The 9,560-nt window shown below is 48.8% G+C and overlaps 1 protein-coding gene across 1 annotated transcript in view; it reads left to right on the forward strand.

Moving 5' to 3' along the window:
* Positions 1–892: 892 nt before the first annotated feature.
* Positions 893–9,560, forward strand: part of fars2 (phenylalanyl-tRNA synthetase 2, mitochondrial) — a gene marked incomplete at its 3' end in the record, with an annotated part of 23,996 nt that continues 15,328 nt past the window's right edge. Inside the window, exon 1 of the mRNA XM_080522046.1 lies at positions 893–914. The remainder of the gene's footprint in view (positions 915–9,560) is intronic.

The following is a 9,560-nucleotide window of genomic DNA, read 5'->3' on the forward strand; positions in this document are numbered from 1 at the left end:
ATAGCTCGAGACCAAACAAGTGAAAAGAGGCTACAAAAACACCAGAAGAAAACTTACATTTTCTGTTTTTGCGTGAAATAACATTGTGTAAAATAGGCCTAAATACACAATTTAAAGTTTTGGGACCAACTAAAGTGACAAGGGACAGGATTTGTTAAATAATATAGATTATACATATATGGTACATTTTCCTTCTTTTACTATATGATGCTCCTTTTTTACCTTGCTGCTGCAACGATGCGAATTTCACCATTCTGGGATATAATGCCAGTTTACGTATGGCTGTATTGTTTCCATAGCTCTATAACATCGTTTTTAAACCACAAAGAGATGAAACAAGTTTTCACATAATTAGTTGGATACAATAATTGTGTTCGACACACAGAATTCATCCAGAACGATCTGACCGGACCCTGAACGCATCAGGACCCTGAACGCATCAGGACGCTATCGTAAACACCGAGCGGCGACTCAGGCGTCCTTCCAACCGCTGACAGTCACTCGAACCCGACCTTAAGCCCCCAGCGGCCCCCAGCGGCCCCCGGCCCGCACCTGTAATTGTAGGACGGGAACTTCTGGCTCTCTTTCAGCATGTTTCTGTACAGAGAAATAACCTGCGCACGAGCGCACGCCGCCATGATGTTGCTAACAACGCTGCCACTTCCTCCTCCTCGAATAAAGTCCCCCAATGGCGGGTGACCAAGCAGCGCCTGAATAGAAGTATAATGTGTTGTTCGTTTATCACCCAATTTTTGATCAGTGGAATAAAGCAAATCCAATAGATAATTGCAATAAAACTACTCGATGAATTAAAACACAAAAAAATCTTTTGATAAAGAAAATTATTCAACATTATCTTTTCAGGCGCGCTTCGGCAAACTAAACAACAATCCAGCGCCACAACGTGACAGGAGGTGAGTTAGCTTGTGCTCACTGTAACCTCTTTTAAAATCTCGTTTTAAACATGTATGTAAACTTTTTATGAATGAACAGCGCAGTGAGGGGTTAAATACACATGCGACAACATAAACAGGTCGCATGTCGGGTCACACAGAACTTTATTTACCCGGTAAATGCGTTGTTTTAATAGACATGTGTTAGCTCGACCTCAGTGATGTCAACCAGCTGAAGACGAGACGCGCGCACACACAAACACACACACACACACACACACACACACACACACACACACACACACACACAGACACAGTGTGCAGCTGCAGTTTGTTCATGTTGAGGTTGTTTTGTTTCTCAGCGTATTTCAACGGCAGTTTTAGGTAGTTTTGCACTTCATTGTGTCTCTTTTTCATTGCCTTGTGATTTACACTCATCACGGTTGTTTTTTCATTCTTTTTATTTGTTTTATATCATTTTGTTTCCTTCATATAGCCATTTATTCAATAACCCTTGAGCTTCAGTGTTTTTGTGGTTGTTTTCTATTTCTCTTTGTGTCACTGTGTGCTTTAATATTCACATTATGCTTCTTTTGTCATTATTTCTAGACTATATTTATCTATGTTTTATAGTTTACTGGCGTTTTTCTTTTTACAGTTATTTTCAGAGGTTTTTTTGTTGGGTTTTACACATTTTGTGGCTGCTCAGTGACGTGCTCCGTCTCTTGTGATTTGTGTGTGTGTGTGTGTGTGTGTGTGTGTGCGCGTGTGTGTGTGTGTGTGTGTGTGTGTGTGTGTGTGTGTGTGTGTTACAGTATGCTCTTTAGCTAGCATGTGTGAAAGGTCAGAGACATATCCTGTTTGTTGATTCCCTGCTGTCTTTAAGTGTAAAGGTCAATGACACTGCTCTGTGTGTGTGTGTGTGTGTATGTGTATGTGTGTGTGTGTGTGTGTGTGTGTGTGTGTGTGTGTGTGTGTGTGTGTGTGCGTGCAGCAGAACGATCCTCGAGGGTTTCCTCTGTTGAAAACCCTGCAGAGGGTACTTCAGGTTCTATGAAAAGATGTTTAAAGTCATTTAAACTATATGAACAGGAAGTGTTTGAGGTGATGCTCCAGCTGTTCAGCTCCAGCTGTTCAGCTCCAGCTGTTCAGCTCCAGCTGTTCAGCTCCAGCTGTTCAGCTCCAGCTGTTCAGCTCCGTCCTCCTGCTGTTCAGGTTCTCTCAGGTCTGCTGCCCCCTGGTGGTCCAAGAGACGTCGTCTCTACAAAGTACATTTTGGTCGTTTTATTTTGACGGTCACCGTAATCACAATCCAGCAAACAACAGTGCCAACTTGTGGCCGACCATGTTCACTACATCATTTTCAGCGTTTCTGCCATTTCCATGGAAACAATATATAGTTTTCAAAACATTGCCGTGTAAATGTGAAACTTTTCTGAAACCAAAACAATGTCTTCTCTCTTGAAATGTTGAGTAACAGAGTCTTAAGCTCCGCTAAATGTATAAATTGAACAGAAATAAGTTTTAATTTCATCTGTTTTGTTGTGAAAATGTTCGGCACGCAAATGTGATTTATTTGTTGTGTTTATTGACTGAATTCAAAACAGATCTTTATTATGATTATTGCATAGGCAGACATCTTTATAACTAAATAAATGATTAGTTATAAAGCAAATATGAAAATGAGTTTACATTTTCAAGTCGTAACACGGGAACTTCCTTTACGTTTCTGGTGTCTGTTTCCATGACAACAGTGCTCAGAGTCACTGAAAACACAACTTTTTGTCAGTGCACTAATTCCGTCTGCGTGGAAAACAAAGCACAAGTTTTCGGAAGCTTCTGTTTCCGTGGAAACCGCAGCTTTTCCAGCTCCTCCATGTAAACTGGAGAAATCGTAACTTTTGTACGCTTTACAGTTGACCTGTGTGTGAATTGTTGATGTTTGTGTTGTTGGATAGTGAATATAGCAGTGAAAACATGTAGAGTTGAGCTTTCAGTACTGGGGGTGGGGTTCGGGTGGGGTTAGGGTGGAGGAGCAGCTTCATTCACCTTAGTGACCTCAGAGGAAACAGACTCTGGTGGTTTGAGGCCACGAGAGGAAAAGTCGGTTTCCTGGTTCAGACGAGCTCCGGGAGGAAGACGAGCTGAGAGACGCCGACGTCTTCCTCATCAGTTCCTTTGATCCCTCCTCATCAGTTCCTTTGATCCCTCCTTTTCTTTGTTTTTGGCTTCCAGTCGCCGCCGTGAGCTGCAGATTGAGTTTTTACTCTCCACTCCAGTTTCTGCCTCACTGGTCAAGGAACCCCCCCCCCCCCCCCTCTCTCTCTCTCTCTCCTCTTCCTCCTCCTCCACTTTCTTCTTCCCCCAACAAACATCAATCACTTCCTCCGTGTTCAGACCTGCGGAAAAAACTCGTCTCAGACTCGTCAGCCTGCAGCCCAATGCTGCTCCTCCACCCACCTGACCTGGATCTATCCATCCATCCATCCCTCTGTCATCATCCCTGTCATACATCCCTCTGTCATACATCCTTCTGTCATACATCCTTCTGCAGCAGCTTTCCAGAAGTAGATATATAACGGTAGAAGCAGCAGCCTTCCAGACGTAGATATATAACGGTAGAAGTAGCAGCCTCCCGGACGTAGATATATAACGGTAGAAGCAAATTTCCAGACGTAGATATATAACGGTAGAAGCAGCTGCCTCCCAGACGTAGATATATAACGGTAGAAGCTAATTTCCAGACGTAGATATATAACGGTAGAAGCAAATTCCCAGACGTAGATATGTAACGGTAGAAGTAGCAGCCTCCCGGACGTAGATATATAACGGTAGAAGCAAATTCCCAGACGTAGATATATAACGGTAGAAGCAGCAGCCTCCCAGACGTAGATATATATAACGGTTGAAGCAGCGGCCTTTGTTTTCTTCTTTCCTTCCTTAATTTCTTTGTCCCTTCCTTTCATTTCTTCCTTCCTTTCATTTCTTCCTTCCTTTCACTTCTCCCTTCCTTTCATTTCTTCCTTCCTTTCATCTCTTCCTTCCTTCCATTGGTCGTACCTTCCTTCCGTTCTTTCCTTTGTTTCATTTCTATTTTCCTTCCTTGCTTTTATTGTTATATTTTCTTCAGTTGTTTCCTTCCTCTCTTCCTTCCTCCTCTCTTCCTCTCCTCCGCCCTTCCTCTCTTCCTCTACTCCTCTCTTCCTCTCCTCTCCTCCCTTCCTCTCTTCCCTTCCTCTCTTCCTCTCCTCCTCCCTTCCTCTCTTCCTCTCTTCCTCCCTTCCTCTCCTCCTCCCTTCCTCTCCTCCCCCCTTCCTCTCCTCCTCTCTTCCTCTCCTCCTCTCTTCCTCTCCTCCTCCCTTCCTCTCTTGCTCTCCTCCTCCCTTCCTCTCTTCCTCTCCTCTTCCCTTCCTCTCTTCCTCCCTTCCTCTCCTCCCCCTTCCTCTCCTCCTCTCTTCCTCTCCTCTCTTCCTCTCTTCCTCTCCTCCTCCCTTCCTCTCTTCCTCTCTTCCTCTCCTCCTCTCTTCCTCTCCTCCTCTCTTCCTCTCTTCCTCTCTTCCTCTCCTCCTCTCTTCCTCTCCTCCTCCCTTCCTCTCTTCCTCCCTTCCTCTCTTCCTCCCTCCCTCCCTTCCTCTCTTCCTCCCTTCCTCCCTTCCTCTCTTCCTCTCTTCCTCTCCTCCTCTCTTCCTCTCCTCCTCTCTTCCTCTCCTCCTCCCTTCCTCTCTTCCTCCCTCCCTCTCTTCCTCTCTTCCTCTCTTCTTCTCTTCCTCCCTTCCTCTCTTCCTCCCTCCCTCTCTTCCTCTCTTCCTCTCTTCCTCTCTCCACGAGGGTCCAAAGTATTTAGAAGCTTCCAGATCAGTTTTTTGTCGTTTTTTGTGTGTGTGTGTGTGTGTGTGTGTGTGTGTGTGTGTGTGTGTCCATCTGTTGTAGAAAGCCCTTCCTGGACCTGCTAAGTCCAACACACACACACACACACACACACACACACACACACACACACACACACACACACACACACACACACACACACACACACAGGTCTTCCAGTTCATGTCCTCTGTGTTGGAGGGTTGAAAGCAGCGCTCTGGTTCGCCGTCCTCCAGGTGTGACTGCAGTCAGGGAACCCGCCATCCCATAATAACACCACGACGCTGCTGCGGCTGAAAATAGACAAAACGCTGGCGCCTGAAAAAAGTGTTGAGTGACGGAATGATGCTAATCAGAGACGCTTGGAGGGAAGAGAGTTACTGCTCCGACTTTTTTACATCTTCATCAAATGTATTCAATTTGATCTCATCCTGCAGCGGAAATCTGTGTTTAGTTTAACGAGGAGGAACTAATGTGTCATTATTATTATTATATTCTGTATTTAATGACACGAGAAACATCTGATCTTTGTGCTTGTTAGAGGAGGAAGATGCTCTATAGTCTGGATTAGAGGAGGAAGATGCTCTATAATCTGTATTAGAGGAGGAAGATGCTCTATAATCTGGATTAGGGGAGGACGATGCTCTATAATCTGGATTAGGGGAGGACGATGCTCTATAATCTGGATTAGAGAAGGAAGATGCTCTATAATCTGGATTAGGGGAGGACGATGCTCTATAATCTGGATTAGGGGAGGACGATGCTCTATAATCTGGATTAGAGAAGGAAGATGCTCTATAATCTGGATTAGAGGAGGAAGATGCTCTGTAATCTGGATTAGAGGAGGAAGATGCTCTATAATCTGGATTAGAGGAGGAAGATGCTCTATAATCTGGATTAGAGGAGGAAGATGCTCTGTAATCTGGATTAGAGAAGGAAGATGCTCTATAATCTGGATTAGAGGAGGAAGATGCTCTGTAATCTGGATTAGAGGAGGAAGATGCTCTATAATCTGGATTAGAGGAGGAAGATGCTCTGTAATCTGGATTAGAGAAGGCAGATGCTCTATAATCTGGATTAGAGGAGGAAGATGCTCTATAATCTGGTGTCAGTGAATATTCGATATTTCAGAATAAAAGAAAGTAGTTCATGTAAAATAAGCAGTGTATGGAGTTACTGGTCTTCACTCAGGTCTCCATGACGACCGCGGCCTCCAGCCCTCCAGGGTGATTTCATCCCCACTTAAAGGATCAGCTGATCGATGGGAGTTTTACCAGCTTCATTGTTCCTGGACCGTCTGCTGCTGACAGGCAGCCAGGGAACTGCAGGGTGCAGCTCCAGGGAACAGCTCCAGGGAACAGCTCCAGGGAACAGCTCCAGGGAACAGCTCCAGGGAACTGCAGGGTGCAGCTCCAGGGAACAGCTCCAGGGAACAGCTGCAGCTCCAGGGAACAGCTCCAGGGAACAGCTCCAGGGAACAGCTGCAGCTCCAGGGAACAGCTCCAGGGAACAGCTCCAGGGAACTGCAGGGTGCAGCTCCAGGGAACAGCTCCAGGGAACAGCTCCAGGGAACAGCTCCAGGGAACTGCAGGGTGCAGCTCCAGGGAACAGCTCCAGGGAACAGCTCCAGGGAACTGCAGGGTGCAGCTCCAGGGAACAGCTCCAGGGTGCAGCTCCAGGGAACAGCTCCAGGGTGCAGCTCCAGGGAACAGCTCCAGGGAACAGCTGCAGCTCCAGGGAACAGCTCCAGGGAACTGCAGGGTGCAGCTCCAGGGAACAGCTCCAGGGTGCAGCTCCAGGGAACAGCTCCAGGGTGCAGCTCCAGGGTGCAGCTCCAGAGAACAGCTCCAGGGTGCAGCTCCAGGGTGCAGCTCCAGGGAACAGCTCCAGGGAACTGCAGGGTGCAGCTCCAGGGAACAGCTCCAGGGAACAGCTCCAGGGTGCAGCTCCAGGGTGCAGCTCCAGAGAACAGCTCCAGGGTGCAGCTCCAGGGTGCAGCTCCAGGGAACAGCTCCAGGGAACAGCTCCAGGGAACAGCTCCAAGGTGCAGCTCCAGCTCTCCTCCAGGGTTCAAACCTCCACTGAAAGTTTCCCAGCCAGACGAGCTCTTGTGGATGAGGGGACGCCTCCACCTGCAGGGGGCGCCGTCACCTGCAGGAGGCACCGTCACCTGCAGGGGGTGCCTCCACCTGACGGGGGCACCGTCCCCTGCAGGAGGCACCGTCACCTGCAGGGGGGCAACGTCACCTGCAGGGGGCGCCTCCACCTGAAGGATGCACTGTCACCTGCAGGGGGCGTCTCCACCTGACGGGGGCGCCTCCACCTGCAGGAGGCACCGTCACCTGCAGGGGGCGCCTCCACCTGAAGGATGCACCGTCACCTGCAGGGGGCGTCTCCACCTGACGGGGGCGCCTCCACCTGATGGGGCGCCTCTACCTGACGGGGGCGCCTCCTCCTGACGGGGGCGCTGTCACACTGACAGGGTGATCAGCCTGGTTCACAACACAAACCTCATTTCCTCAGCAGAGACCCTGAACATGATGTAGTTTTCATGTTGGCCACCAGTGGGAGCTGTTGTTAGTTTTTCTATTGAAACCACACACACCTACAATACACTGCAAACAACAATGGTGAGTGATGGATGGATGGAGGGATGGATGGATGGATGGATGGAGGGATGGATGGAGGGATGGGTCTTATTGTCATGGTAACAAGTACAACAAGGAGGAAGTAGAGAGGAAGACTGATATCTGGTCTTAACCGTTGGTAACGAGCTGGCTAAAGGGGCGGGGCTTCCAGTGTCGGTCTGGACCAATCAGTGAGCCGTGTTTCTTCTTCACTTCCTCTCTGGTCAGTGTTTGTTTCAGGCCACGGCGCCCCCTACCAGCAGCTGGAGGAACTGCAGGACGTTGTCCAGGGTGTGTGTGTGTGTGTGTGTGTGTGTGTGTGTGTGTGTGTGTGTGTGTGTGTGTGTGTGTGTGTGTGTGTGTGTGTGTGTGTGTGTGTGTGTGTCAGGGTGAAGGAAACAGATTGGGTGTGTGAGTGGTCTTGTTGGGCGTCACAGAGCTGCAGCATCGGCACTTTTCTCCTCCGACCATAAAACGTCCTCCTCCTTCATCATGTCTTCCCCCCCCTCTTCCTCCTCCTCCTCCTCCTCCTCCTCCTCCTCCTCCTCCTCCTCCTCCTCCTCCTCCTCCTCCTCCTCCTCTTCCCCTTCTTTCTCTTTTCCATCCTCTTCTCTCAGTTATCATTTGTTTTTATTCTCCTCCTCCTCTTAATCTCCTCTTTCCTTCACACAGAAATTCCTTTTCTTTATTTCTCTCATTTTTTCTGTCCTCCCTCTTTATTCTCTCTTTATTTTCTCCTCCTTCCTTCTTTATTCTCCTTTTCTCACTTTGCCTTCAGAATCTTATTGACTTTTGTTGCATTTTTACCCTCTTGCCGTTCTCCTTGATTCCTCTTTTTCTTTGAGCCCATTCTTTTTCTATTTTCTCCTCCTCCTCCTCTTCCTCCTCTTCTTCCTCCTGCTCCTCTTCCTCCATCCTCCTCCCCTCCTATTCTTCCCCCCTCCTCCTCTTCCTCCTCCTCTTCCTCCTTCTCCCCCCTGCTCCTCCTCTTCCTAATTCCTCCTCCCTCCTATTCTTCCTCCCTCCTCCACTTCTTCCTCCTCCTCTTCTCCTCCTCTTCTCCCCCCTGCTCCTCCTCTTCCTAATTCCTCCTCCCTCCTATTCTTCCTTCCGTCCTCCACTTCTTCCTCCTACCTCTTCCTCCTCTTCTCCCCCCTGCTCCTCCTCCTCCTCCCCCTCTTCCTAATTCCTCCTCCCTCCTATTCTTCCTCCCTCCTCCACTTCTTCCTCCTACCTCTTCCCTCCTATTCTTCCTCCCTCTTCCTCCTCCTCTTCCTCCTTTACCTCCTCCTCTCTTTCTCCTTCCTCCTCCCTCCTATTCTTCCTCCCTCCTCCACTTCTTCCTCCTTTACCTCCTCCTCTTCCTCCTCTTCCTCCTTCCTCCTATTCTTCCTCCCTCCTCCTCCTCCTCCTCCTCCTATTCCTCCTTCCTCCTCCCTCCTCCTCCTCCTCTTCCTCCTTCCTCCTCCCTCCTATTCTCCCTCCTCCTCTTCCTCCTCCTCCTTCCTCCTCCCTCCTATTCTTCCTCCTCCTCCTCCTCTTCCTCCTTCCTCCTCCCTCCTCCTCCTCCTCCTCTTCCTCCTTCCTCCTCCCTCCTCCTCCTCCTCCTCCTCCTTCCTCCTCCCTCCTATTCTCCCTCCTCCTCCTCCTCCTTCCTCCTCCCTCCTATTCTTCCTCCTCCTCCTCCTCCTCCTCCTCCTCCTTCCTCCTCCCTCCTATTCTTCCTCCTCCTCCTCCTCCTCCTCCTCCTCCTCTTACTTTATGATTTTCCAGTACAGGTTTGATGTAACGCTGCTTGTCAGAAAACGCCACCTGCCTCTGAAATCATAAGATGCACAGATATGACTTTATTACTGCAGGAGGAGGAGGAGGAGGGGGGGAGGAGGGGGGGAGGGGGAGGAGGGAGGGGAGGAGGGGGTAAAAGATGGGATGACAGAGCAGAAGATGAGTGAAGAAGAGCAGAGGAACAAGGAAGCATTGAATCAGCAGGAAGAGCCTCGATAACAACTGTAATCCTTCAACTCACTTTGTGTTCTGAGGCTGAACATTTTCTCTGTTGGACGTTTTGCTCAGTTTGTGTTCAGTGAAGTTCCACAGTTCAAACCACCATGTTTCAAGGAGAACCTAGTTTTTACTTCTCATCTCAGAACAGTTTGTCGTTCACACGGCAACG

Source organism: Blennius ocellaris (assembly GCF_963422515.1).
Source record: "Blennius ocellaris genome assembly, contig: SCAFFOLD_235, whole genome shotgun sequence".
In the NCBI taxonomy this organism is placed as follows: domain Eukaryota; kingdom Metazoa; phylum Chordata; class Actinopteri; order Blenniiformes; family Blenniidae; genus Blennius; species Blennius ocellaris.